The 26,695-nt window shown below is 44.3% G+C and overlaps 1 protein-coding gene across 1 annotated transcript in view; it reads right to left on the bottom strand.

Annotated features, from left to right (window-relative positions):
- PTK2B (protein tyrosine kinase 2 beta) overlaps nt 1-26,695 on the bottom strand; it is a 122,507-nt gene that overhangs the window by 81,716 nt on the left and 14,096 nt on the right. The gene's annotated exons all lie outside the window — the stretch shown is intronic.

Below are 26,695 nucleotides of genomic sequence, written 5' to 3'. Positions count from 1 at the left end.
GCACAGATTAGGCACTTGATAAACGCCTGCTGCTCTGGACCAAATGTTTATTACCCCCCTCCCTCAAATTCATAGTTAAATCCTAACCCCCAAGACGATGGTATTAGGAGGGGGAGCCTTTGGGAGGTGAATAGGTCATGAAGATGGAGCCCTCATGAATGGGGTTAACGCCCTTATAAAAGAGACCCCTAAAAGACCTCTTGTCACTTCCACCAGGTGAGGACACAGCGAAAAGAAAACTGTCTGTGAACCAGGAAGTAGACTCTCACCAGACCCCGAATCTGCCAGTGCCCTGATCTTGGACTTCCCCACCTCCAGAACCATTGTTTAAACACCCAGTCTACGGTATTTCTGTTTAGCAGCCTGAACAAAGACATGTGCTGAATAAATGAATGAATTAAGATAATACTTCAAATCTGTGCTTTTTCCATTATGCCAGAGCACCTACTATGCTATCTTTTAATCTTAGCTATCAATCTTTTCACTCCACACAAATCTCTCCTTCAATAAAGGCTTCTCCTCCCTCTAGTCTATTTACAGGCCATTTCTGGTCCCTCATCCAGACTTGGTAAAGGAGAGAGAAGAAATCCAGGCTTTCGGAACCTGTCCGGGGTCTCACGAACACAGCCACTCTTACAGGCTGGCAGTTGAAAATGATGCTCCTGATAGTTGTTGAGGGAGAGGGCGGGCACAGGGTGCTCAGCGCACTGGAGGTTTGGGAGGAAGTCCTCTGCTGTCAGTTGCTAGCATCACCTCCCTATCTTGCATGGCTATGAGCAGACGTCCAGAAGTGAATGGGGGAAACACGAGGTATTTAAACACTAATTGAAATGGACTTGGAACTATTTGAGTGGTGAGAAAATTTGGGGGGACAGAGGAAGTGTTATTAGGCAGAGGAATTTTAGTCTGTAACAATTTTTTTAAACTTTTTATTCTGAAGTAATTATAGACTCACAGGAAGTTGCAAAAATAGCACACAGCATCTCATGTACCCTGACCCATCTTCCCCTAATGGTGATATCTTGTGTAATATCAAAACCAGGAAACTGATATTGGTATAATACTGTGATGAGACAACAGACCTAATTCCATTTTCACCACTTTTTACACGCACAGCTCTACACAATCTTATCCCGTTTATGATTGTGTAACTACTCTACAGACAAGATACAGAACTGTTTCATCAACATAAAAGAACTCCCCCGTGTTATCCTTTTATAGTCATGCCTGCCTCCCCATCTCTGCAGCTACAGTCATGAGCCATATACCAATGTTTCAGTCAAAGACAGACCACACATCCGACAATGGTCCTTAAGGTTATAATGGAGCTGAAAAAGTCCTATCGCCTAGGGACATCATAGCTCTCATAACATCATAGTGCAATGTATTACTCACACGTTTGTGGCAGTGCTGGTGTAAAAAAACCTACTGTACTGCCAGTCACATAGAAGTATAGCACATACCATTGTATGCAGTACATGATACTTGATAATAGTAATTAATATATTACTGGTTTATGTGTTTTCTATACCATACTTTTTATTATTTCAGAGTGTACTCTTTTCACTTATTAAAAAAAAAGTTTGCTGTAAAACACTATGCCAGGTTATGCTGGCAGCAGCCTCAAACATCTCATATTTGCGTCTCTTAATCACATCATTTTCTCTAGTGCTTGATTTAATCTCATGTTGTTTCATACAGTAATGTGCCCCTGTAGCCCAGGGGCAATAGGCTGTGCCATACAGCCTGGGTGTGTAGTGGGCTAGACCACTCAGGTTTGTGTAAGTGCACTCTGTGGCGTTTCCATAACGACGAAATCTAACAACACATTTCTCAGAATGTATCCCCATCATTAAGCAACACATGACTATGCTAATTTGTGCTCTATCTCTATAGTTTTGTCTTTTTTAAGAATGTTACATAAATGGAATCATACAGTATGAAACCTTTTGATATTGACGTTTTGTTCACTATATGTAATGCCCTTAAGATCTATTGAGGTTATTGCACATATCAATAGTCCATTCCTTTTTATTGCTACATAATATTTCATGGCATTGGCTATATCAGTCACCCACTGAAGGGCATCTGGGTTGTTTCCAGTTTTTTAATGTAGCTCTTTAACAAGAGGGCAGCCAATCCTGCTTCAGGCTGCAGAGCTTTGGGAATTCCTGGCAGGCAGCCAGGATCTATCTCTACTTTGAGTTACTAAGCATGCTCAGCGTGGGGAAAGGACTTGATGAATTGGCTTTTCAGTTGTGGCTCATTCCTACTGAGCCTTCAAGTTTTAAGTGGTACATCACCTTTTCTGAGAAGTCTTTGTGTTCATGACCATCTCTCTGGCCAGGCTCCTGCAGCTCCCATAATCCCATGTGTCTTTTGCCTCTGTACCCCTGGCTCGGGACCAGCGCACTCAACGACTGTTTGTTAATCAGTAGATTGACAGCAATGCTGTCATCATGGTCATTTTCCAACATAGGCCATTTCTGCCTGTGATTACAACATATTAAAGGAGGATGGTCATCATCCAGTGGGCCATGTTTTTTGACTCGAACAATGTTGCGACTGTGTTAAAGGTAAGACCACCAGTAGGCCCCTTCAGTGGTTCCAAGGTTTTGCTATTATAGATAATGTTGTAATGAACATTTTAATATATTAGAACATTCCTGCATATTTGATTTACTCATTGGGAGAGAGTCCTAGAAGTGTAATGACTGAGTTAGGAGCATAAATTCTTCTATCTCTTAGTACTGGCTGCCAAACTGATTTTCACAAAGGTAGTTGTATTAGTCTCCTACTGTTGCTATAACAAATTACCACAAACTTCATGACTTAAGACAGCACAAATTTGTCTTACAGTTTGGGAGGTCAGAAGTCTCAAAATTAAGCTGCCAGCAGGGCTGTGTTCCTAGGGCTCTAGGGGAGAGTCCTTTTCTTTATCTTTTTCAGTTTCTAGAAACTGTCTATTCCTCAGTTCATGGTCCCTTTCTCCATCTTTAAAGTCAACAGAGTACCATCTTCAATTCTTTCTGTCTCTGAATTCTGTGTCTGTTGTCACTATTCTCTCCTCATCTTCTCTGACTCATCCCTCCTATCTCACTCTTATAAGGATACCTGTGATAACATTAGGTTCACCCAGATAATCCAGGAGAATCTCCCCATCTCAAGATCCTTAATTTAATTTAATTTAATTTAATTTAATTTAATTTAATTTAATTTAATTTAATTATATGTAATCTCTTTTGCCATGTAAATTAACATATTCACAGGTTTTCAAACTAGGACATGGTCATCTATGGGAGGCTATTATTACATACCCACCAGTATTAAAACATTAAGACTCCTTTTGAACAAGGGCAAGGTAAAGTCTGGAGAGTTAAGAGGCAGAATCAACAATAGCTATTTACTCTAAGAACATCATTTACTCAAGACTGAAGGGCATGGTTGTTTTTCAATTTCAGACATCATCAGGGATGATTCTGTGGGAAAGAAGGAACAACCAATAAACAAACACGTGACTTGGTCTGTTAAATTTTACAAGCAAGCTTACATGACCAGGAAGTCAAGCTCAGTCATATAATAACTGTTGTCAGACAGTCTAGCAGTATGTAAGTGATTTATTGACATATAATTCATGACCTTGCTGCCTGTCCTTTCTGCAAAGTTTTATTTAGTTCTTAGCCATAACACAATTGTACACTGCCAATTCCCAAGCAATTTAGATGTTACTATTTCCCTTCATTTCTCCAGTTTAATGGTTTTCTTAACAGATACCTTCTCACCACAGATCACAAACTGCTGTATGGCCAAAGCTTACAAATTTATTGCAAGAAACCTCAATTGTTTTGTCTGCCTGCAACACCTCCTCCCCCACTCAGAGAAATTTCACTCACTCTCTTTACGGGGAACTATTCTACCCCCATGACAACTGGGTAGATCCAGTGGGGGCTACTATCATGGTAGACCATCTCTTCTACCTCTTCCCCCTTGGTCTGGACGACAAGATGGGATGTATTACTCAAACTGGGCAAACATAGTTACCCACCCTCCTGGCCAAGGGGGATTGGTCCGGAAATAAACACATGATCTTAGCCAAACCAATCCAAGTTCTTCTTTGGCATTTTTTTTTAGCTTTGTCGTAGAGAATAAGGCTTTGTCCTGTGTTTGAGAAGACTGTGGATGAGAGCCTGGATGCCACTAGCAGCCACATCCCCAGCCTTTTACAAAAGTTGTTCTGAAAGAATGAAGCCAACATACAGAAAGAACCAGAGATGTAGAGAGGCAGACCCAGGGACACTCGGCTGTGTCTAAGCTCCTAGTTGTAGTGGCCCCTGTGTTCAGTTGCTTCACAAATCTTCTGTTAGTTCAGGTATGGAGCCAGCAAATCCCTTCTTTGGGATTTCTTTCATCCGCAACTGTAAGATGACACTATGACACTAACAGGTGTGTGGCATCTTCCTTTTCTCATTTCATCCTCAGTAGTAGGCCCTTGTCTTCTGATGCTGTATTTCTCCTGCTCTTTGGAAGTCTTCCAAAGCCACCTTTGGATAGGTCCCAGTGACAGATAAGGTTGAATGAGTTGGCACTCCCAGGCTATTCCTCCTCCAGCAGCTGGACTGTGAGAAATCACACCGTCAGTGCAGCATCCTCTTAGAACTACCCTGCAACTAAAGTGACTCATGGGTTCTCGTGCTGCTCTTGGTCTGATGCGCCACTACAGGGTAGAATTGGGATATGTTGTGGCAACCAAAGTGTGTGTGTGTGTGTGTGTGTGTGTGTGTGTGTGTGTATGTGCATGAGAGAGAGAGAGAGAGAGACAGACAGACAGACAGACAGACAGACAGACAGACAGAACGTGCATGAGAACAAAATGCATTAGGAACTTTCCTACTCATACTTAGAGGTCAACATGTACCATTAGGCTAAGCTGGGCCCTTCCTATCCTATAAGAAGAAAGCAGGAGGGAGAAAAAAATCTTACAGCACATTGGTAAGCAAGATGTCCTCTCTTACAGCACATTGGTAAACAAGATGTCCTGCATCCAAGATGTCCTGGCAAAAAAACAGCATCTTCTTAGCCAGGGCATGCTACCTCCCAGACTGAGGGTAACTCGCTGGCTTGGTGTGGTGGCCCCACTGCCTTTATCTTAGGCATCTGACAGAACACAACCTCCAACATTAACAGATACATTGATGTGTGCAGCTCATGGCAGATATGTGCTACAAACCTCCCGTGCCTTTTCTTTAGTAAATGCTAAAAAATATTTTTGTAATTAAATCCCCTTTAATTCTGAGCCTAGATTGGCAGTTCCATGAGCATGTAGTTCTCTGCCTCTCCATCTCCTTGAGGTGACTGTGGCCTCAGCTGGCTTAGGGAAGGAGACCCCAGGCTTCTTATTCAATGCTTTTTGTTGTTCTTGTTATAGAAAATGCTGGGACATTTTACCATCATCCCCTTGAGTTTAAAATAAGGTGCCTCCAAATAAACTGAAGCTCCTATCTTGACTCTTACAGCCAAAACAAGTTCGCAAGTGTGGGCTGGCCCACATGACCCATCCTCTGTACACACGAAGTATATGATGTCCTTGCTCTAACAAGCCTTTGCTTTGCAAGAGGAGAGGTAATTGGGAAGCTTTCCTGTCTCTTATTTTCATGTTTACGGGAACACATTTTGACCTTTACTTGGCCTTTACTGCCGATGCATGTGCTGGAGACTCCAAATTCTACAGATGAGTAGGTAGGTGAAAAAGGGCTTTAGTAGTTTGTCAAGACAAGTATACAGCACTTTTTAAAAAATGGGGTGGTGGGGCGACACTTTTTAAAAAATGGGGTGGTGGGGCGAAAAGTATACAGCACTTTTTAAAAAATGGGGTGGTGGGGCGACACCATCCATATTAATTGATGCTTTGAAAGCTGGGAAGGATCGCGATCTCAGTGCTCTGAGGAGCGAGAGAGCTTGCTTGGCTGGGGAGAGGAGAGACAGCACGACCCGTGAGTGAGCCCAAGTCACATATGACGGGTACAGCAGAGCACGCTGCTGTCAGCTTCCTGACCAGGGGAAGTGGAGCCCAAACAACAGACTGAGTCATATTTATTGAGGAGACCACGGAACAAAAGCTGTAGACAGGAGCCCATGCAGGGGCTGGCATTCGCACTGCTCTTACCACCCCATTAGCAGCGTTTCTCTTTCCTCAAGTGATGGGCTATGTGGGATGTGGGTTAAGAAAACCAAACACAGGTTCCATTTTCACATTATCCTTCAGCAGGCGGTTTTAACCCTGCAGAAACAGGTGTGTATTGGAAATTTGCTTTTAACTGGCATTTTATGTTTAACATTCCCCATAGAATAAAGCTATGTTTTATTCAAAAGAAAATGTTTATGAAACTATCCTGGAAATTGTAAAATGCTGATAATTTAAAGTTAATTTTTAAACAGTGAAGCCTTCATTGGAGGCATGATTATATTCTTATTGTAAAAGATTTGTTTTTGGAAGCCCAGTTCTAGTCTCAGTAGACCCCCCTGGGACAAGCAGATGAATGAAAATCAACAGATTTGGGAGCTAGGCAAATTCTGCCTCTACATTGCTACAGGATCTTAGGCAAGTCACATTCCTGTTTTCTTATTTCTGTGTTTTTATTTGAAAAATAAAAGAAATAACCTAGAAAATAACAATCGCCTACATTTCTGCAATTTCAAATTAGCCACTGTTAACATGTTGAAGACTGTTTTCCTATTTGTTAATAAAGAGGTTAGAAGAGATGACTGCCAAAGCCCCTTCCAGTTTAACATTCATTGATTCTATGACTAATTATTCCATTGATCCGGTCACAACAGATCAAACCTGTCTCCCCACTGCCCCCTTCCCCCCAACCAAATACCTATATTTTAAAAAATTAGTGGTAATGCACTTAGCCATTGACACTTGTATTACATCCGACCTCTTGAATCTTATTATAAAACAGAAGCTCCCAACTTTTTAACAGAAGGCTGTATTTACCTTTCCCCTGATTCATGAGATAGGAGGGCAGGGCAATAAAGTCCCCAAGTGAGGCTGCACCTCTCTCTCCCCAGAGGGCTTGGAAATAGCTCTTCTAAGCCAAGCCAGAGCATTGAGAGCTGCTGGCATCACTCATCCTCCCTGCTGGGATCCGCTTTATAAGGAGACTTTATAATTGCCTGGGGGAAGTCTCACTGAAGAGAATGCAAATGTCTCTAGAATGTTCGATCATCCTTGGCCAGATTCCCAATCTTCAAGATTTCAATAACATCCAAATTCTATTTGTTGGTCACACTTTTATTTAGCTTACTGTCAATTACTGATGTTACATACTCTAACATCTCTTGCTTCGCATATCTTCCATTTGCAAATTCAGCTCTGTTTCAGGCCACTACTAAACACATAACCACTAAGGATGTACCCGTGACATAAACTGCACACACCTACTCAAGTGATTGCTTTCCCGGTACCTCCATCACACCGTAGGCATATTCTGACTCATTTGTTTTCCTTATTGAAAGGACAGAGCTATATGCATTCCTAAGCCAGAACTAGAAGAAGCCTCTAGAACATTCTTAGGCTGAGGTTTACCAGGTGATAACCAGACATCTTGGTCATGGGGGATTAGGGAGTGGAAGATTACTGCAAACTATCCTCACAGCCACAAGACAAATACTGAAGGATTTGGTTCTGTCCACTGAGGCCTTTGGGAGGCAAGTGACTATCACCTCTCAGTATGCTATAATTTTTGGACTTAAAGGGGCTTGAGACATGTTGGAATTTAATTCCTTCATTTTACAAGGGGGCGGGGGGAATGGGACCAGGTTTGTCCAAGAGTACTCTTATCTCTAAAATTGTAAAACACCTTGACGTGTACAAAGGATATTGACAAATATTATCTCCTTTGAGCTTTACAGAAACTCCGTGCATTAGACAAGTCAGGTGTTCTTAGCTCCATTTTACAGGTGAACAAAAGGAATTGCAGAGCCGTTGCATGTAGGATTCAGGGTCAGAGGTACTATGAGTGGTAGGCCTGGAGCCTCTGCCGCTCAGCCCAGCATTCTTGTCATTACATGGCACTGCCTCTTGAGAATCCAACCAGAAGACTGGTTTTTCTTGAGGAAGAAAAGATTCTAAAGGAAGAATAAAGAGGTAGATGGAAGGAGAGGAAGGAAATAGTTCTTCAACTGTATACTATGTATTTTGCTGGGTTCTTTCTATTTGTTAGTTCATATAATGTCATAATAGCCCAATATCCTTGGAAAACAAAGACTTAGAGAAGTTACAGAAGCTTTGACGTAAATCACACAGTCAAGATAAAAAATAAAAAAGGATCTGGAACTGGAATATCTATCTATCTATCTATCTATCTATCTATCTATCTATCTATCTATCTCTATCTATCTATCTATCTATATCTATCTATATAGATCTATCTAGATAGATAGATATAGATCTATATAGATCTATATCTATATAGATATAGATCTATATCTATCTATCTATAGATAGATCTATCTAGATAGATAGATAGAGATAGATAGATAGATAGATAGATCTCTTCAGACTCCAGACTCTCGATCCTTCTCTACTGTATTTCCTACTACACAACACCTGAGAACTCCAAGTCACAATGATCCAATACCAACAGAGAGTATGAGGTGGGCCTCAGCCCACCTGTGTGGTATCTGGTCCAGTGGTCTGAGGCTGAGATGTAAGGAAGGTAAGGGACAGAGATGGGGGAGGGACATGGATGATCTGAAGAGCTGGGGACTGTCCAGCAGCATGGAGAAGCATCAGAAAGGCAGAGGAACCAGGGACTGGGAGAACAGAGGGCTAAAAGAAGGGCAGAACCAGATCATTGAAGAACTACCTTCAAATGGAAGAGACCGCAGGGAATGTGGCGGCTGAGGGGCCAGGGAAGAGGAGTGACGTTGGCTTGGTGCAGGGCACAGCTGCGTGGGAGCAGAGAGGATTCTGCAAGCTGCCCTTCTGCATCACAGGCATCCTGAGAACAAGTGCAAGCAGAGAGATCCGGCCCTTCAAGAACCACCTACCTAGCCACCCCCACAAAGACATTACCCAATGCCAAGTAAAAGCAAAGCAGCAACCAATTTGGGCCCCAGGATAATGAGCCAGTATTTCTGGAGCATAATGCTGGCCATTTCTGACAGTTTACCTTCCTCTAGTTGCAGAAAGAAGCCAGGGAACTGTTTGTATTGTCTGCTATGTTCCATGGACAGTGCTGGGAGGTGAGATCACACTTCCCTCACTGGTTGCTAAGCAACAGCATTAAGATGAAGTACAAGGCTGAAGCTCTAGGAGGTGTGTGTGTGTGTGATAGAGTTTGTGCATACTGGGGAGGAACTGCAGAGTGGAGTGGCAAGAAAAGTAGGCCCTGTTGATTTTGCTTTGACTGAGGGCTGTTGGCGGTGAAGTTTAGGAGAAAGAACCCTGTCTTGCAGAGGAACATGGATCACAATACTGCTGAATTGTAGGGAACAAATTAAGAAGTGTTTGCGTGTTCACAACACAGGAAGAGGACCAAGTTTTGTTTGAAAACTCCTGCCTAAGAACAGTATTCAGAGTAGATGGGTTTAAGACATCAAGATACACTAGTTTTCAACATCTGGGATAGTTCAGATTTATTTCCCCCATATGCTACCAGCTCTCATTTTATCTAGAGATAATTTTATTTATTGGGAAATCATTTTATCTGAATTGGAAGGAAAAGCACCTTTGGTTAGTAGAATTTGAGGCTATGTTGCTAGGGTGGAACACTGTTGAAGCTAGCAGAATGGGATGGTTCAGGAAGAAGGGAATTTTCCATCTCTCTGGGTGTCTAAACAGACTGGACAACCACTTGCCATGAGAGCTTCTTGGAATGGTGGCCCTGAAAACGGAAGTATGAAAGGCAGGGCAAGTGGCAGCAGGAACAAAGGCATGAGAGGCGAAAATAAAGGGTACTCTCTGAGAGGACAAGGTAAAACTAACTTAACTAGATGAAGGCAAGGAAGAATATTATGGGCTGAACTGTGTCCCTCAAAATTCCTATGTTGAAATCCTAACATCTAGTACCTCAGAAAGTGACTGTATTTGGAGATAGGGACTTTAATGGGGGTAATTAAAGTAAAATAAGGTCATTAAGGTTGGCTCTAATCCAACATGATTGATGTCCCTATAAGAAGAGGAAATTAGGACAAGGACACAAAAGAGGGAAGGCCACGTGAGGACACAGGGAGAAGAAGGCCACCTACAAGCCAAGGAGAGAGGCCTCAGGAGATCTTTTTGACACCTTAATCCTGGACTTCCAGCCTCCAGGACCAAGAGAAAATAGATGTCTGTTGTTTAAGCCACCCAGCTGGTGGTATCTGTCATGGCAGCCGGAGCTGACTGGCAGAACGATGAGAAGCAAGTCTGCGAGAGTAAACCGGAGACAAACTTCAGAGGAGTCCTGGGACCATGAAAGCCACACTGAGGAATTCAAACTTAAAGGGATTTTTAGGTGGGTTTTACTTAGTAAGTTTAATGAGCAGAATATTTCAAAAAACAGGCCCATTGGGAGAGGGGAAAAATAGGAGTCCATAGTGACAAAGAGGCTGCGAGCCATCAGCTAAGAGGTCTTGTTTTTTGCGGACTGTTATGTCTATTTCTGGCCATGACATTTTAAGATGGTGACAAAATTATTTATGTAGAATTGGAGAGCCAGAAAGGCAGGATATCTGAAAACCATGTCATGCAAGGAAGGAAGGATAGCTCTTTATGTTAAGCCTAGATCAGAGAATAATGGGGTGGATGGTCCCTATCTTTGAAGGCTGTCATATTGAGAAACGGCCATTATTCTGGGCTGTTGCTGAGGGCAGTTCCAGCCCCAGCAGGTGAGTTTTAGAGAGTTCAGCTCTGTGAAAGAAAGAACTTTTCAGCAATTAGAGTTTTCCAACAATGATGAGTTCTCTGGAGAGACCTTTTCCACAGGTGCTCAAGATAAAGAAGACCTTTCTCCATGAGATGGAGTTTAGACTATATGATTTTTCAGTCTACCCACTCCTTCCTCAATAATTGTTCAATGGGGGCATTTCTGGTCTTTTGGGATGTTCCACTTTCCTGTGATCAAAGGAAACTCTCCATCGCTTTCTCCATTTACTCACAGCAACATGGCGAGCAGAAAGCAAGTGGTTCTATGAGACTAGAGTAAAAACTAAGGATCCACAGAACCCTCTCCTGAGCTCTTTCTTCCTCATCCACAAATGAGAAATGGAAATTCCAAGAGGGCAAACTACCTATAATACATACCACGGTTTGAGTGACCAGACTTGTAGCTGAATCAGGTTCTCCATAACTTCAGAATCAGGGTGAATGGATTTTTAAAAGATATCTGGAGAATTTACTGTATGCCAGACATTACCTAAGCCATTAGATAGGCTGAGTATGGATTTAAAAACAGGTAAGACAGTCTTACAGGGCTCACTGAGAGTCTAAAAGAGGAGGTGTCCATTGTCACCCAAGGCCATATGCTGGTAGAGTAGCAAGAACAGGGCCACTGTGACTACAGACAAGAGGAGCTCATGAAGAGCCTGCAGAGATGGTACAGTTGGGAGCTGAGGAGGATTTCAAAGGATGAATAAACAAGGAAGAAGCAATGAAGAGCATTTGGGTAGAAGAAACAACTTTCATGGCAAAGGTGTGAGAAGTGAATATCACTTTGGGGAACCAGAGTGTGGACACCTTTGGGACTGTGTGTTGGATGGACCAGTCACTTTGTGGCCAGTGGTATGAGTCTCTTCTGCTTCTCAAAGTTCCCCACCACAGCCCCTAGCCCTCGGTGTGATCTCCAAGGTCCTGAGCTCCTGGTCTCCACGGCAGCTGTACAAATGTTTTTACCTGATTCATCTTCCCATTTATGTCAACCCTGTCAGAGGTTTTGTTTGTTTTTCACGCCTGAACCATACATAATAGAATTTGTCTACTTCTCAACCTTTTTGATCTGTTACAAAGTCTCATTGCTAGAACATCAGGTCTGCAGTCTGGGGAAAACAACTGCTTTCTTTCATGAGCAGGAAAAAAGTCCAGCCTTGGCTCAGTTTGCCTTTACTGAGGAATGGGCATCTGTTCCCATAGACCCTTGTTCTCTATACCACCAAAACCCTCGGGCAAAGCAGGTGCTCCATCCCCCAGAGCGGGCAGCTCCCCATCTTCACCTTACAGCTCACCACACAGGCTCACCCAGATGTCCACATGCCCAAAGGATGGAGCATCTTTGTTTAAATATGTAAAAGAGAATGAGGTTTCTATTCCCTAAAGAGAGGGTATCTGAATTCCTCTAGGAAGGAAACTGTATTTGTTTAGAAATATACCTGCTATGGCCTGAATGTCTGTATCCTTCTTAAATGCAAATGTTGAAATCCTGACATGGAGGTTAATGATATTAGGAAATAGGAAGCGGGGTCTTTGGGAGGTGATTAGGTGATGAGGGTGGGGCCTTCATGAGAAGATTAGTGTCCTTATAAAAAAGGCCCCAGAGAGATTCCTCACTCTTTCTACCTTGTGAGGACACAGTGAAAAGAAAGCTGTCTATGAACCAGGAAGCAGGTCCTCACTAGACAATAAATTGGCCAGGGCCTTGATCTTGAACTTTCAGCCTCTAGAATTGTGAGAAATAAATGTCTATTGTTTATAAGCCCCCTACCCGCAGTCCATGACATTTTGTTATAGCAGCCAAAGATGAACAAAGATGATATCCCACTAAATCACTGCAGTTAGATGAGGCTCAGGGAGCCTGGGCAGGTTTAATTTGCTCGTTGTTCTGGACAAGGAAAGGAAGGAGGAGAAGGAAGAGAGCAGAGGAAAAGCCGAATGCTGCAGGACCTGACCCTCTTCATAACACACTTCTTCTTCCCTCCAATTCTCAGTAAAACCCACAAAATCAAACATTCTGTGCAGCTGGACTTCTTGGGGTAATTGAAAAACGGTAGAGTTCTGTGCCTTGGGGTGATGTGACTGAACAAGATCTGACAGCACAGAGGTGGCCAGAAGCATAAGGAAGTGAGTCTAGAACTGGCAGAGATCCTGGGGCAGGACACTGGGCTGCCATAGGGTGGAGCTGGGGTGTCCACCAAGTGTGACAGACAAGGGGCAGGAGCCTCAGGTGACATTTCATTACATACATTTTTGTCCTCTAACAGTATATGCCTTCGATAAATATAATTGCTAAGTGCATTGAGTGCTTATGTGCAATGCACCAGTGCTAAGTGCTTTATACACATTAATATGTAATCTCTTTTTAATCTTTGCACTGTCTCTTTAAGGAAGCACTACCGTTATCACCGTGTGGCTGGTAGGAAAGCTGAGGATTAGCAAGGTTAAGAATGTGCTTGAGGCCACATCTCCGGGAAAGTAAGGAGCCACACCTTAAGTCTGAGGGCTTGCTCCTAACCTTTATGAACAGGGCCTGCTGATGGATTGTGAATTGTTTGTGTGAAGGCGGATGTTCCTCTGCCTCCACTGGGAGGCTGGGTTGCTCCATATTTAAAGGAGCAATAATATCAGGCCCAAGCTTGTGCTGGGAGGAGAAGACTTGGGTGAGGGAGGATATGGAGTGGGGGGATGGCACACAAAGTGAGCTGACGAGCTTGCCATTTTCCATAAAAAGAGAAAGATGGAGTTAAGAATGGAGTCTAAGACTCCTTTTTCCAACCTTAGAGCATTTTCCTATTTTCCTTTCTTTAGCCAGGAGACTCAGAGGGACAGAGAAAAATGAAAAAGAAAAAAAGAAGCCAGAAGGCAGGGGGCAAGGTTCATGAGTAAGGCAGAAATGGGTGAAGATAAGCTATGATCTGTTGAAGTCACATTTTGTGGGTCTTCCACGGTGACCTTATCATTAAGCAGTTGTAAACAGACGGCAAAGAGCAGTAGCTCCCAGAGTTTCATCTAGGTCACTTGGGCTTCTGTGATTCACGTGAGTTCCTCAGGCCAGAGGATGCCATCAGCCTGGGGAACCTCCATGGCTGCATTTGAGAAGAATGAAGCAAAACAGCAAGAACTGAAAGACAGCCTTGGGGGAAAGGAACCATATTTGAAAGTTACTCAAGTGTTGAAAAGGGCAGAATGAGGGCGTAGTTATCTGTTGACCCAAGAACTGGAAGGGGCAGATCTAAAAGAAGTACAGGAAGGAGGGAAAAAGGAGAAGCATCCATCATAAAATGAGATTCCTGAGGCTGACTAGGATGCCAAAGGCGGCACTTTTTTTCTTTTCTTTTTTTTTTTTGTCTGAGGAAAACATTCTTAATACAGCTCTGGGGGTGGTAGTTCCCGGAGTGATACAGATTACTAATCACATTATTTTAGAGGCTGATGAACCCATTAACAACTCTGGCACCCAGCCATGTCATCTCATGGACGGGGTTCAGCAAAAGCCTTCTCTCCTCTATCTCCTTGGCCTTTGTGGATATGTTTCAAGAACTAGGGGCCAGTAAGGGCCAAAGTAAACGGGTCTTGGTTTGTTTTGATCTGTTTTACAGACCTTCACTGTGATTCAGCAGACACTGATAGAATGCCTCCTACAGCACCCACTAAGGTCAGACACAGGCACCATGACAGTGACTTCCAAGATTTACAGTCTAATTGGGAAAGACAATGTGGCAGACTGAACATTTGTGTCCCCTGACAAATCCATATGTTGAAGCCCTAACCACCGACCCCCCTACCCCATGATGATATCTGGAGATGAGGCCTTTATGATAGTAATTAAGGTTAAGTGAGCTCCTAATGGTGGCCCTGATCTGATAGATTTAGTGTCCTTAAAAGAGAGAGCAACCAGAGCTCACTCTCTCTCCTCACACACACCAGGGAAAGGCCATGAGAGGACATGGCAAGAAGGCCGATGTCTACAAGCCAGGAAGAGGGCCCTCACCAGAAACTGACCATGTGGGCACCTCAGATGTCCAGCCTCCAGACCTGTGAGAAAATACAAGTCTATTGTTTAAGCCACACAGTCTATGGTATTTCGTTACAACAGCTTATGCTGACTAAGACAGAGGGCATACATATAATCAAAGATAAAATAAGACAGAAGGAAAGTCTTATCAGAGTCAGGAACAGGGTTGAGGGAACAGAGAGGATGGTAAGATGAAGCCAGACTGCAGGCATGGGGGGAGGGGCACGCAGAGGTGGTATTAGGATTGGGGCCCATAGGTAGGGTCTGAGAGGTAGGAACGTGGGAAACCCAGGAGAGGTGACTCTGACTGAGAGGAGACCATGGACAAAGGCCAGAAGCTGGGAAAGTCCAACAGGCACTCGGGACCCTGGGCAGATGAAAGGCGGGGCTCGATGGCAGAGCCCGTGGAGACGTGGTAAGTGTTCCAACCAGGGTGTGCATCGAAACTATGTCCGTAGTGTTAAGAACAAAACAAAGCAAAACCAGAAACAGAAGCATGACTGCCTGGGTCTAACTGCAGACAGGGGATTCTAACACATCCCCCTAAAGAACAGAACCGCCTCTCCACCAGTGATTCACAAAGCGTGGCCCCTTGGCCAGGAGCATTCACATCACCTGCAGAACCACCAAAAATGCAGATTCTTGGGCCCCGCCCCAGACAGGATACAGTAGAAACTTTAGAGTCGGTGAGGGTAATCTGTGCTTTCAAAAGTCCTCCCAGTGGTTCTGAGGGCCCTGGCCGTAAAGAAGCTCTGCTTTGCATTGCACTGAAGGGTCCAGGTTGCTTCCACTCAGAACAAGTTGAATCCGTCCAGGGATCGGGACGTCCTCTGCCCACGCGTCTCTTTTAGCAGCAGATGAGATTTTGTGTATCTTGTTTTTATCTGAATCCCTCTGATGCCCCTTATTTCCACAGTCATGGGAGACCATCTCTAAATTAGCACCTTTTCCCTCAGATCTTTCCCTTAAAACCTCCTCGGATCCAAACAAATGTTTACTAAGTACAAGTTTCATATCCTGACATTTGCTGGAATATAATTGGGAGACAAAGGGGCACAATATGAGTTCTCTGGCTTCCACCATTTCATTTAGCAAGGCTTGTACTTGTGAAAAATAATTTTATCTCAAGATAACATGTGCCTGGCGTAAATGGCTGGTACGGCCAAGAGCTCTGGGAGGAGGGTGCCGGGAAGGTGGAAAGTGAGCTCCTGTCCCATGCCTGGTCCCTTTCCCTCCACCAGTCTTCCAGTGCTGAATATCTTATACGCTCCATAATCCCCGGGGAATAATACCCTATTCCTACTTTGGGGGCAAAAATAGGCACCTGCCTGCCCCCTTGCTTTCTAGGAAGGTGTCCTCTTCACAGAGTGCCCATTCCTGCAGATGGAGCGCCATTTCACCCTTTGCCCTTCTCACTGGAGGGAGGTCAGTTCTTGCTCATCTGGCCAAGCCCCGCTCTGTTCTCTGCCCCACTACCCACTGCACACAGATATAAAGGGGAAGAAAGCAGGAAGTGGGCTCTTCCTCTGGGCCAGGCCTATGGGCCAACCCTCGCCACCGCGGAGCCAGTAGTGTGGGTAGCTGTGACACCCAAGCCGACAGCAGGAACTCCAGGACATTAGCATGGCCCTGCTGGCAGCCCTTGGCCACACCCCAGAAATGCCTGTCTGAGGTTCTCTGAGCCCAGGCCTTCTCTGTGTTTGGAAAAGAGCTGCTCGGACCTGTGGCCGGAGTCTTGTGTTCCAAAACGAAAATCTGACTCTCTTCCCTGCTTAAAAAGTCCTATAGCTATGTATCCTACATATGTGTGTGTGCGTGTGTGTGTATGTGTGTGTGTGCGTATACAAATACATACACATTTGACCACCCTCTAGCAGCACATCTGGTTTTACTGCGACTGCTTGCACTGCTCTGTCAACTTGAGGACATTCTCTGGCTCATGTCTGTATCCAGGGGCCTAGCACAGAGCCTGGCCTGTAGGAGGAGCTAAGTAATATGGGGCTGGGCCTCAGATTCGCAGTGTTAGAGCCACTGATCCCACTTCATTGAAAAAGGAAACAGGACTTTGAGAAAGAAGACTATAGATTCTCTTTTCTTTCAGAGGTTTAAGAACCAAGGGAAATACCCACTTGGGGAGACAGCTTAGACTCAGTCCTGTCATGGCACAGAAGGAAGGACTAGCTGTCACTGTCACTGGGATCCTGTCTAGGAATGGACTAAAATGCTATGGAAAGGACGTGGATGCATGCCTGATATATGCAGAACTGAACCCCTTTCTTTACAGACCACAGCTGGTAAAGGAAGGAGTCCAGGTTATGTCCACATGTCCCCTCACTATCCCTTGCTCCCTAACCCCACCACCAACCACACACACTCCAGAGTAAAGGTCACAGGAGCCTGTCCTTCAGTGGCTGCCATGACGGTCTTTGTAAAGAGCAATATCATCTGTCACTTATTCCCCAACCAGGGTCTGTGCCTTTAAAAACCATCTCTACAGCTTTTGCCCATGTCTCTGTCACTTCACATGTCACTTCAATGGACACAGCTTCTATTCTTGTCCCTTTGCCTGCTATTCTTTCTCTTTCCTTTTCTTGCTCTTATGCAAACTCCGGAGTCCTATTCTCTAGCTCACATGGGTCTTCTTAACAGAAGAGCAAAGGGGAAAAAAGGAAGAGGCAGTTTCTCTGTGAAATTTGCTGATGAGTCACTAGTGAATGTGGTTTGTGAGATGGATGCAACTGTCCTACATCAGAGAAGGAAGAAGGAAAGGCCCCTAGCACCAGGCCACTCGTGAGGCCCCAGCAACCTCATGCTGGTGGCAAGGGCAGCAGTGGACTTGCGCCTACACAAGGCAGACCCTAAGGGAATCCTGGTATCATGTCACAACCCTAAATGTCCTGCTCCAGCAACAATAACCCTGAATCAAATCCTGCAGTCATGTTACCTGATCTTTGGGTTCCTCAGTCACCTCCAAGAAATTGGGTAGACTCAGATTCTCCCATTTTAAAGGAAGGTGATAAAGATATTCCAGACAACAGAAAATACAGTGTCTTGTTTTCAACTTGAAACTGCAAAGTGGTTTTAAAAATGATTTTATGTATGATTCTATGTAGTGTAAAATAGAGACCAATGCTGGTTTTCTGGGTAGGAATTAGGAGGTAATAAAGAGGGTCAGATTGGTATGGTTGCTTGATTGACTGGCTTACTAGCTTGCATTTCTTCTTTTGTTCATTCATTCATTTCTAAAGCCATTCATCCATCTGTCCATCCATCCATCCGTTTTTAAATATTGTACATGCTTAAATATAAGGTAAAGCTGTTCCCACTCCCCAAATTATCTACCAGAAGAGAAGAAGTTTATAGTCCAGCCCTTACAGAATCTTTCATATTATGTGCTTTTTTCTCAATTACCCTATTTGAAACAAAAACACACTGTTTGGGGGAAAAAAATATTAGCCTGACACCACTTCAATCAGTGCAAGTTTTGGATGCTTACAAAGGTCACTGGATAAATTTTTTTTTAAAGCATGGTACTGTCATGTAGATTTAGTAATTTTTCTTGGGGCTATAGCCTCACAATTACAAGTGCCAAATTTTGTTGTAAACAAACATCTAAAAGATCAGTTTTTAAGAAGTAATACACTAAGTGGTTATATTGTGAATATCAAAAAGAAATACCTTCTAAAGGACTCGATTAGACATTTCCCCAAAGAAGACACAAATGGCCAATAAGTACATGACAAGATGCTCAACATCATTTTTCATGAGGGAAATCCAAGTTAAAACCACAACGAGATACCACTTCATGTCCCCTAGGATGGTTAAAATCAAAAGTAGAGACAGTAACAAGTGCAGGTGAGAATGGGGAGAAATTGGAACCATCACACATTGCTGATGGGAAAGTAAAATGGCGCAGCAGTTTGGCAGTTATTCAAAATGTTAAATACGGAGCTATCGTATGACCCGCAATTCCACTCCTAGACACATAACTAAGAGAACTGAAAACATATGTCCACACAAAAACTTGTACATGAACGTTCATTATTTATAACGATCAAAAAGTGGGAAAACTCAAATCTTTAACAACTAATAAATGGATAAACAAAATGTGGTATGTCCATACAATGGAATATTATTTAGCAATAAAAAAGAAATGAAGGACTGATACATGCAATTACATAATTAAACCTTGAAAAAATTATGCTAAGTAAAAGAAGCTAGTCACAAATAAAATGCTCAGAATAGGCAAATCCATAAAAGCAGGAAGTAGATTAGTGGACTACTAATTAGTGAACTAAGTGGATCTTTGGGGGTTGATAAAAATGTTTTGCAATTTCACAGCAGTGATGGTTGCACAACTCTGTGAATATACGAAATTCACCAAACTGTACATTTTAAAAAGATAAATTTTATGGCATGTAAATTATATCTCAAAATAGCTGTTATTTAAAAAATAACTAAACACCTTCTGGATTAATAAGGATAATCTGGACTATAGGGACAATGATATAGGCCAGAACACAGATAGCTGATTCTAGTTCTAGTGATGAGAAGGATATTGATGTTAAAGATGTGAGTGAAGTGTTTGAATGATTTATAAAAAGGGAGAGTTGGGGAAAAGCCATTTTCTTAATTTAATGTATTATTTTTTGTACTATGTGATTTCAAATGCATGTCGCCAAAATAATACATTAAATATTACCCTAAAACATTTACATATTCACATCAGCTTTTTTTAAAACAACACTCCTTGTGGGAGGCACACAAATGTTCAGGCACACATCGTATTTATGAAACGCCAACTGTGTGTGAGGCACCAGCTGTGTCCTTGAGTTATAACACTGAGCAGAGAAGGTTCTGATCTCAACTGAGCTTATAGCCTAGTTCGTCTGAACTGAAATGGAGCTCAAGTTCTATGAAAAATTTGTAAACCTGATTACAAAACCTTTGGGGGGGCCAAAGGTTGCCTGGAGCTCAGACGAAAGCTCTGGATTTTCCACCCATAATCACGTGCATTTGCTCAGAAGTGGACATTGTGCATCTTCTCTCAGGGCACGCATGTATAGTATACCCCCTCCCCCACAAAAATACACTCGCCATGGCCCAGGTTGGATTCCTCACTCTGAGATCATTCTTTATTGAACCCACTTGAATCTGGACCTATTCTTCAGCCTCCCTCACACACAAGCAATAAGGACCTCAAGAACTAGAGACTTGGAGAAGATCCAAGTTGATCTGAGCTCAGGAGATGCAGGGAGGGCCCAGGGCTCTCTGCAGAAGCGGGTCACCTGTCCTCTTTGTGTCAACCGTGGGAGGGTCTCCTTTCACCTAGTTTACATATGGGGCTTTTGTCTAAGATCCATTTTAAATAAGCTCTTCACTTGATAACAAGTCCAAAAGCGCCTTTATTGTATATACAAATGAAAACCCTGAGTCTTGAACAGGCTTATCCAGGTGACTCACCCAAAACCACGCGGTGGGATAGCGACAGAGCCACCAGGGGCCCGGACCCAGGGCTCCTAGTCCTGGGGCAGTGCTCGCTGTCCCTCACACCTTTCCCTGGAAGTGAACACAGGTGGATGGCTAAGTGTTTATCAAACAGGTGCTGGAATGGTTTTTCTACACAGAGAGTCAGGTAGAGAAAGAGGGAGAGGGCTCAGAGGCACGCTGGAGACAACAAGGTCACTCTCTGGAGACAGAGGAGCCATGAGGACTGTGTTTTCAGATCTTGAGACTGCAGGAGCCAGAAAGCTCCTGTGCAGTTACCACAGCAAGTCCTGTGCACGTGCACAGTTAGGTGGAGGTCCAGGTTACTGAAAACTCTGCCTTGACAATCTCTCTCCTGTATTCCCGGAGTGATATCACCCTCTACCAAGGCTCCTTGCCTTTTTCCTACTTCCTGTCTTTCTCCTGTCATTCAGCCTGGCCTAGATAAGCTGGAGGTTGAGGGAAAAGGGAAAGGCAAAGATCTCATGGATTAAAAAGACACAGAGGAGCTTAGCAGGGGAATTATGGAGCTCCTGCTCTAAACACTGATGCTCTCTCTCTGGGTTCTAGAAACCTCCACGTTCAGAAGAGGCAATAAGCACATCTTGACCTCTTGGGAGAATGTGGTCCCTGCTCTGTTGCAACTGGCTGTTGTGTCACCCAGCACAGGGAATGAGGAAGATCACATCTGGCCCAGGCAAACCAGGCAAGAATGAGTAGAAAAAAAGGGAAACAGAACTCCTATTCTTGGAACTTGAGGGAGTTAGGAAGGAGAATCAAGGAAAAGCACCTCCGTGCCCTGGAGGAATTTCACACCTGGAAGCTGCAAGGGACAGCACAGGTTTCCCAGGTCAGGAGCCACCAGGGAGTCAGACTGGGAAAGTGGGGAGGGACTGGCATTCCAGGCAGGACACAGACTTGAGCAAAGGTTTGATGGGGACTGGTAAGGAGATGAGAAAGTATGGGGAAATGAGGTTAGAAGACTAGACAAAAGTCGGATTATAGAGGGCACTGAGTGGTAAATTGAAAGGATCTGGATTTGCCTAGAAGCACTGTGGAAACTAGAGCTGGGAAGGGGAGAAACTCTGAGGTAATGATAGATGATATTAGGTAATAAGCTCCGCTAGAGTAGGGCTGGCCAGCATAAAGGGAAGGAAGGAATGAGAGGCATGTAGAAGGAATCTGTAGGACTGATTAGTGAGGGGGAAGACATGAGTGGAGAAGAGCAGAGAGAAGTTGAAAAGGAAGATAATGCCAAGGTTTTTGACCTGAGTACCTAGGACAATGACAACCGCATGAACAGAAGGAAGAGCTGGTTTGGTTTGAGAAAATGAGTTTAGTTTCCGACATGTAGCTTTTTAGATGAGTTACTCTAGTGGAATGTCTTATAGATTCTTGTAAGTAGAGGGCTAAAGCAAGGGAAGAGGGTCAGACTGGAAATGTAGCCCAGGAGTCTTCTGAACTGTTGAGGGTCGACGGAGACAGATCTGAGTGCATGCTCCTCCTGGATTCTGGAGGAGACTGCCACACAGAGGTTGCCATTAGACCTCCCGACTAGCTGACATTGAGTGCATACCTAGCCAAGTCCAGGAGAAAGAATTAATCTGTGAATCAAGAACACAGACAAAGAGGATAAAGAATATACATATATAACCTGAACAATGTGATGCTCCCATAGATCCTATATATTTTACATTCACCTAAGTACCAATTTAAACTCAGAGAATGGAGAAGCTCCAAGTGACCAGTAGATCCTCTCTAGGACCCTAAAATTATCTGAAATTATACAATTTACTCAGATTCTTAAGACCCGAACTAGTATAATAATCTCCTACCTGCTCCTCCTGCAAAATCTCTTCTCTCTGATCCACTTTACACACTACTTTCCAGATTTGATCATGGCCCCTTCACCCAAGGTGAAATCTCAACAGCTCTCTGAAGACTTCAGAATAAAGTCCAACAGCTCCCTACAGCCTTCAGAATAATGTTCAAACTTTTCAGCCACCATATTCAAGCTTTATCTTACTTTCTGCCTTCATACCTCATCTTTACTGCCCTTTGATACCCTTGGCTCCAGCCAAAATGAGTCATTGGAACCATACGTCCCCACCTCCCTGCTTTTATTTACACTTGTCTTTAACCACAACCACCATCCCTAGTTTCAATGGCCATAGCCTACCCATCCTTTCAGAGCTTTTGCAAATGCCACTTCCTCCAGGAAGCATTCCCAGACTCCCCAGACAGAAGTATTCTCCATCCTCTGACCTCATAGCCTTTATTGGTGCCTCTTTTATGGCAGTATAAGTTTCTATCTTGCCTAATAGTTATTCATCTTTATGTATTACCTCCCTTACCAGACTGTAAACTCATTGAGGACAGACACAGTCCCTTGAATGTGGGGAAAGAAGACTATACCCTGAGAGTGACGAGGGTGAAAAGGGGGAGAAAACTGACATAAATGCCTAGAACAAGTTACAAATGAGAAAACTAAGGCTCAGAGGTGTTACATACCTTGGCAATGTCCCACGGCTAGAAAGTGACAAAGTCAAGATTCAGACCTACATCTTTCTGACCCCAAACTCTTCATCTTTCCAGGCAGAGTGCCCGGCAGTATTATATGGGGCATTTTCACACAAGCCAGTTCTTTCTCTCAATGTCCCTATGAGGAATACAGTACAATTTCTTCATTTTCGAATGAGAAAAGTGAGGCTTGGAAGAGTGAAGATTTACCCAAAAGTACACAGATAGAAGAATCTAAACCAGAGCCATGTCTCTTGACTCCAAATTGTCCTTCCACTTACCCAGACTGACAAACTGCCTGAGTGAGGGACGGCTGCCTGCCTTGAGTTGGGGACTGGAGAATGTAATCGGATGCTGGGGAGTGTCCTTGTTCTCTTATAAACTGCCTAGAGCAGGAACTGGGGGTGGGAAGAGTGTTAACCTGAGCTGAAGGGAAAGGAGCTGGACTCTCACTCCAAATGCTCCTGGAGAACAAACGGACATGCTGGAGGTTAGGGAGGAAATGGGTGGGGGTAGTGGACAAAGTGTATTGACTTAGAAACCAGGAAAAGATGCGATGCTCCAAGTGACCACGACCAGAGGAGGGACCAGGAAGGAAAGGGAACCCCGGAAAAGAACAAAGCCCAAACTCAGGGCAGAATTCCCAGCAGGCCTGCCAGGAGCCTCCTGGGCCCTCATATATCCAGTGGGATTGCAATGGCTGGGGTGTGGGAGTGTCTGAGAGAGTCAGGAGGAAGAATCTCAGAGATAAAAGGGGCGCAGAAAAGGGGGACTGTGGTTCTGAGGCACTGAGAGCTGCTGGCAGAATTGGCCTGATTGAGAGGGAGACTAGTCCATGAGATAAGAATTAAATCCAGTCCCAAGTTCTAAACACTGGACAAGGTGCATTCCTGAGTCTCCCTCTCTGGTGAGTGATGTTGCCAGATTCTATGTAGGTGGATTTCAGAACATAAAAGGGAAGAAGGGGACTGGAGAGGAGGAAGATGTTAGTGAACGCTAGCCAAGACAGAAAGAGGGAAGGCTTACCCTTCTGCGGGCATTGGCAGTGGCTGGTCTTTGTTCTAATCACGCTGACTGGCTGCCTATAAGAGCAGCAGGTGCCTTAGTGCTGGGAAAAGGTAAGAGCTGGGGGAGACCTGGAGAACCAGAGGAGTGTCCACTCCTGCAGCCCACCCACAGCCAACCTGAAGGGTCCTTGGAGAAAAAACTCTGCAGTCCTACCTCTGTACGTGTCTCTAGGTAAAAAGCATATGGAACATGCGGTCTCCAGTTTGCTCTCTTAATCAAACTGTCATCGTGAGTAATAATTATACCTTGGGAAACAGCAGAGTGACTCAAAAAGCTGCCCCATCCCCCACCACCACCCCCTCACATAGCTCAGAGCTTTGCACACGGTGCTGAGAACCCCAGAAAGTGAAGCCACCATTTTCTCCTGCCCATCAGCTCTCTCAACACCTTAAATGACTATGTGGACTCTGCTGTCTGATGGGCAGTCACAGAAAGTCTCTTTGCTGGCTAAAAAGCTAATTAAGCTGGCTATTCATCAAACACATTGAATTGGGGGTGGGGCGGGGGGCAAGAAACAACACTATTGTCTATCTGATGTGTGTCCATGTGACAGCACTCATGAGAAGCCTGCCCCTCAGGTGGCCTTTTTCATCAGGGGGGGAAAGAAAAAGAAAAGGTGCTTTCCCATCACCATGGATTAACCATAAGTATAAAAATATAATGAAAAGGAGAGCTAACACTTATTAAATGCCTGTTAAAGGACTGAATGTTTTATGTACAGTCAAGGCTATTATTAAGCTGGTACATTTGGCCATCTGGGATGTTAAAATATTGAAATAGTCTATACGAGTTGGTAAATGTCCACCACTCCAGCCCCTGCCTGCCTGCCTCTTCCACCCCTAGATGCCCCGGACCCCAGGGTGTCTCTCTGATCCTGCTCAGGGCAACGGCTAGTGTCAGTTCTATTGCATCACTGCCCATGCTTTAGCGGCCGTTAATATTTTGAATATGACTCCTGGTATACTATCCCCCTCCGCCCTCATGCACAGTCCTCTTATCATCTCTGTCTTACAGATGAGGAACGCAGGGCTCAGTGACTTGCCTAAGGTCATGCAATGAGTCCTGCAGCTGGAGGAGGAATCCAGAGACTGCCCGAGCCTGGGTGCTCGACCACCAGACCACCAACCGTGTTTGTGTCGCAGAGACTGTCGTCACTGTCCCTGCTCTTCCCCCTTTACCTTAGAACTGACAGAGTCTAAGGGAAACACCTGATCGCTGAGTCAACAAGAACTTCTCTTAGTTACCACACTTTCGGCCCCAACCATGCCAGCAGCTGTGCACCTATGCTCCAACCAAGTGACCACCTCAGAGACCCATGGGACTCATCCAGAGCCCATGACTGCTGGGCAGGGAGAGCACTAGGCGCCAGGAGACCTAAGACTTGGGGTCTACCCCAGGTATGTCCTCTCTCCTCTCTCGCCTCCCCATCAATTGTACTTGTCTGCTTGGTCCCGGAACTGCACCTATATCAAGTCACTAGATGTGGAATGCTATTGTCCTTAATTTGGTAATAGTTGCCCCACCAATGCCCCTGCAAGGGTTGCTAGGGAATGCTAGTAAACCCAGTGATACAGGCGTCTTTTCTGCAGGATTTACCATAAACTTGACCGTGAAAATGTACATGACAAATCTCTGAGAGTGGGCTCATCTGAATGCTTCATCAATGGAACATCTATAACTATCTCATGAACACTGTTGGGCAAATGCTGCTCTAAAGAGCTGGGGACAAAATTATCGTCACTGGGTGGGAGTGGGGGGCAGGGCAGGTGGTGGGGAGATTTAACCACTGGAAAGAGGGACCATTTTTAACCCAGCGGTTTCCACAAAGGAAACACACTTTCCATTTCCTCTTTCTCTTACCAAATTCTTAACTCTCTCCAGGTTCCCTTTTAGGAGGCCCCTAATTTGCTCTTACGAATGCTCCCATTAAAATCAGAACACAGTTCACAAGGCACCCTTACTTCATCTAGCCCTGAGCTCTATTTTTCTAAGGTACTTATTATTAAAAATGCAAATAATGAGAGCCAAATTTTATGGGGATTTGTCCGTGTCAGGCACTGTGCTAGGTGTTTTATGCGGATTTTTTCTTTCAATTCACTCACATTTCTCTTCAGTTAATTCTACTCTGAGCCACTCCCTCTCCCCGCACCCTCTGTCCTCCAACAGGGGGGCTGAATATCTCCTCCCCGTGAAGCATGTCACATGGGAAAAGAATAGCAAAGCTGAAAAAGTGATTCAGGGTCTCCCACTCTGCTCAGGAGCTAACCCACACTCACTAGAAGCAGGACCCTCCACCACATACTTCCCCTCGGACCTCTGAGTGCTTGATAAATATAAATGAAAAAAAAAAAAAGGAGCCCCAAGCACTTCGTGGATGCTACTTCGGTGACCCTGAGGTGTTAAAGAAATTCATATCTACCACTTTTCCTTTTGCACTAGGCAATTTACATACATTATCACAATCCTCCCAACAACTCAGATAAGCAGGTATTCTTGTCTTCATTTCAGAAATGAGATTCTGGGGCTCAGAGAAGCTAAGTGGTTTATGTGAGGTCTCACGGTGGGCAAGTCGCCAGGCTGGGATTTGAACCCAGGTCCTATATAAGCCCAATTTCTTTCTGAGGTACCATCGTAACTTCAGCAGATGCACAAGCTGACCAAGGAACTGATACTGTTTTTTTGATTGCTTG

This window comes from Pteropus vampyrus, unplaced genomic scaffold, assembly GCF_000151845.1.
Source record: "Pteropus vampyrus isolate Shadow unplaced genomic scaffold, Pvam_2.0 Scaffold53, whole genome shotgun sequence".
NCBI classification, from domain to species: Eukaryota; Metazoa; Chordata; class Mammalia; order Chiroptera; family Pteropodidae; genus Pteropus; species Pteropus vampyrus.
This window is presented reverse-complemented; position numbering and strand designations above follow the sequence as displayed.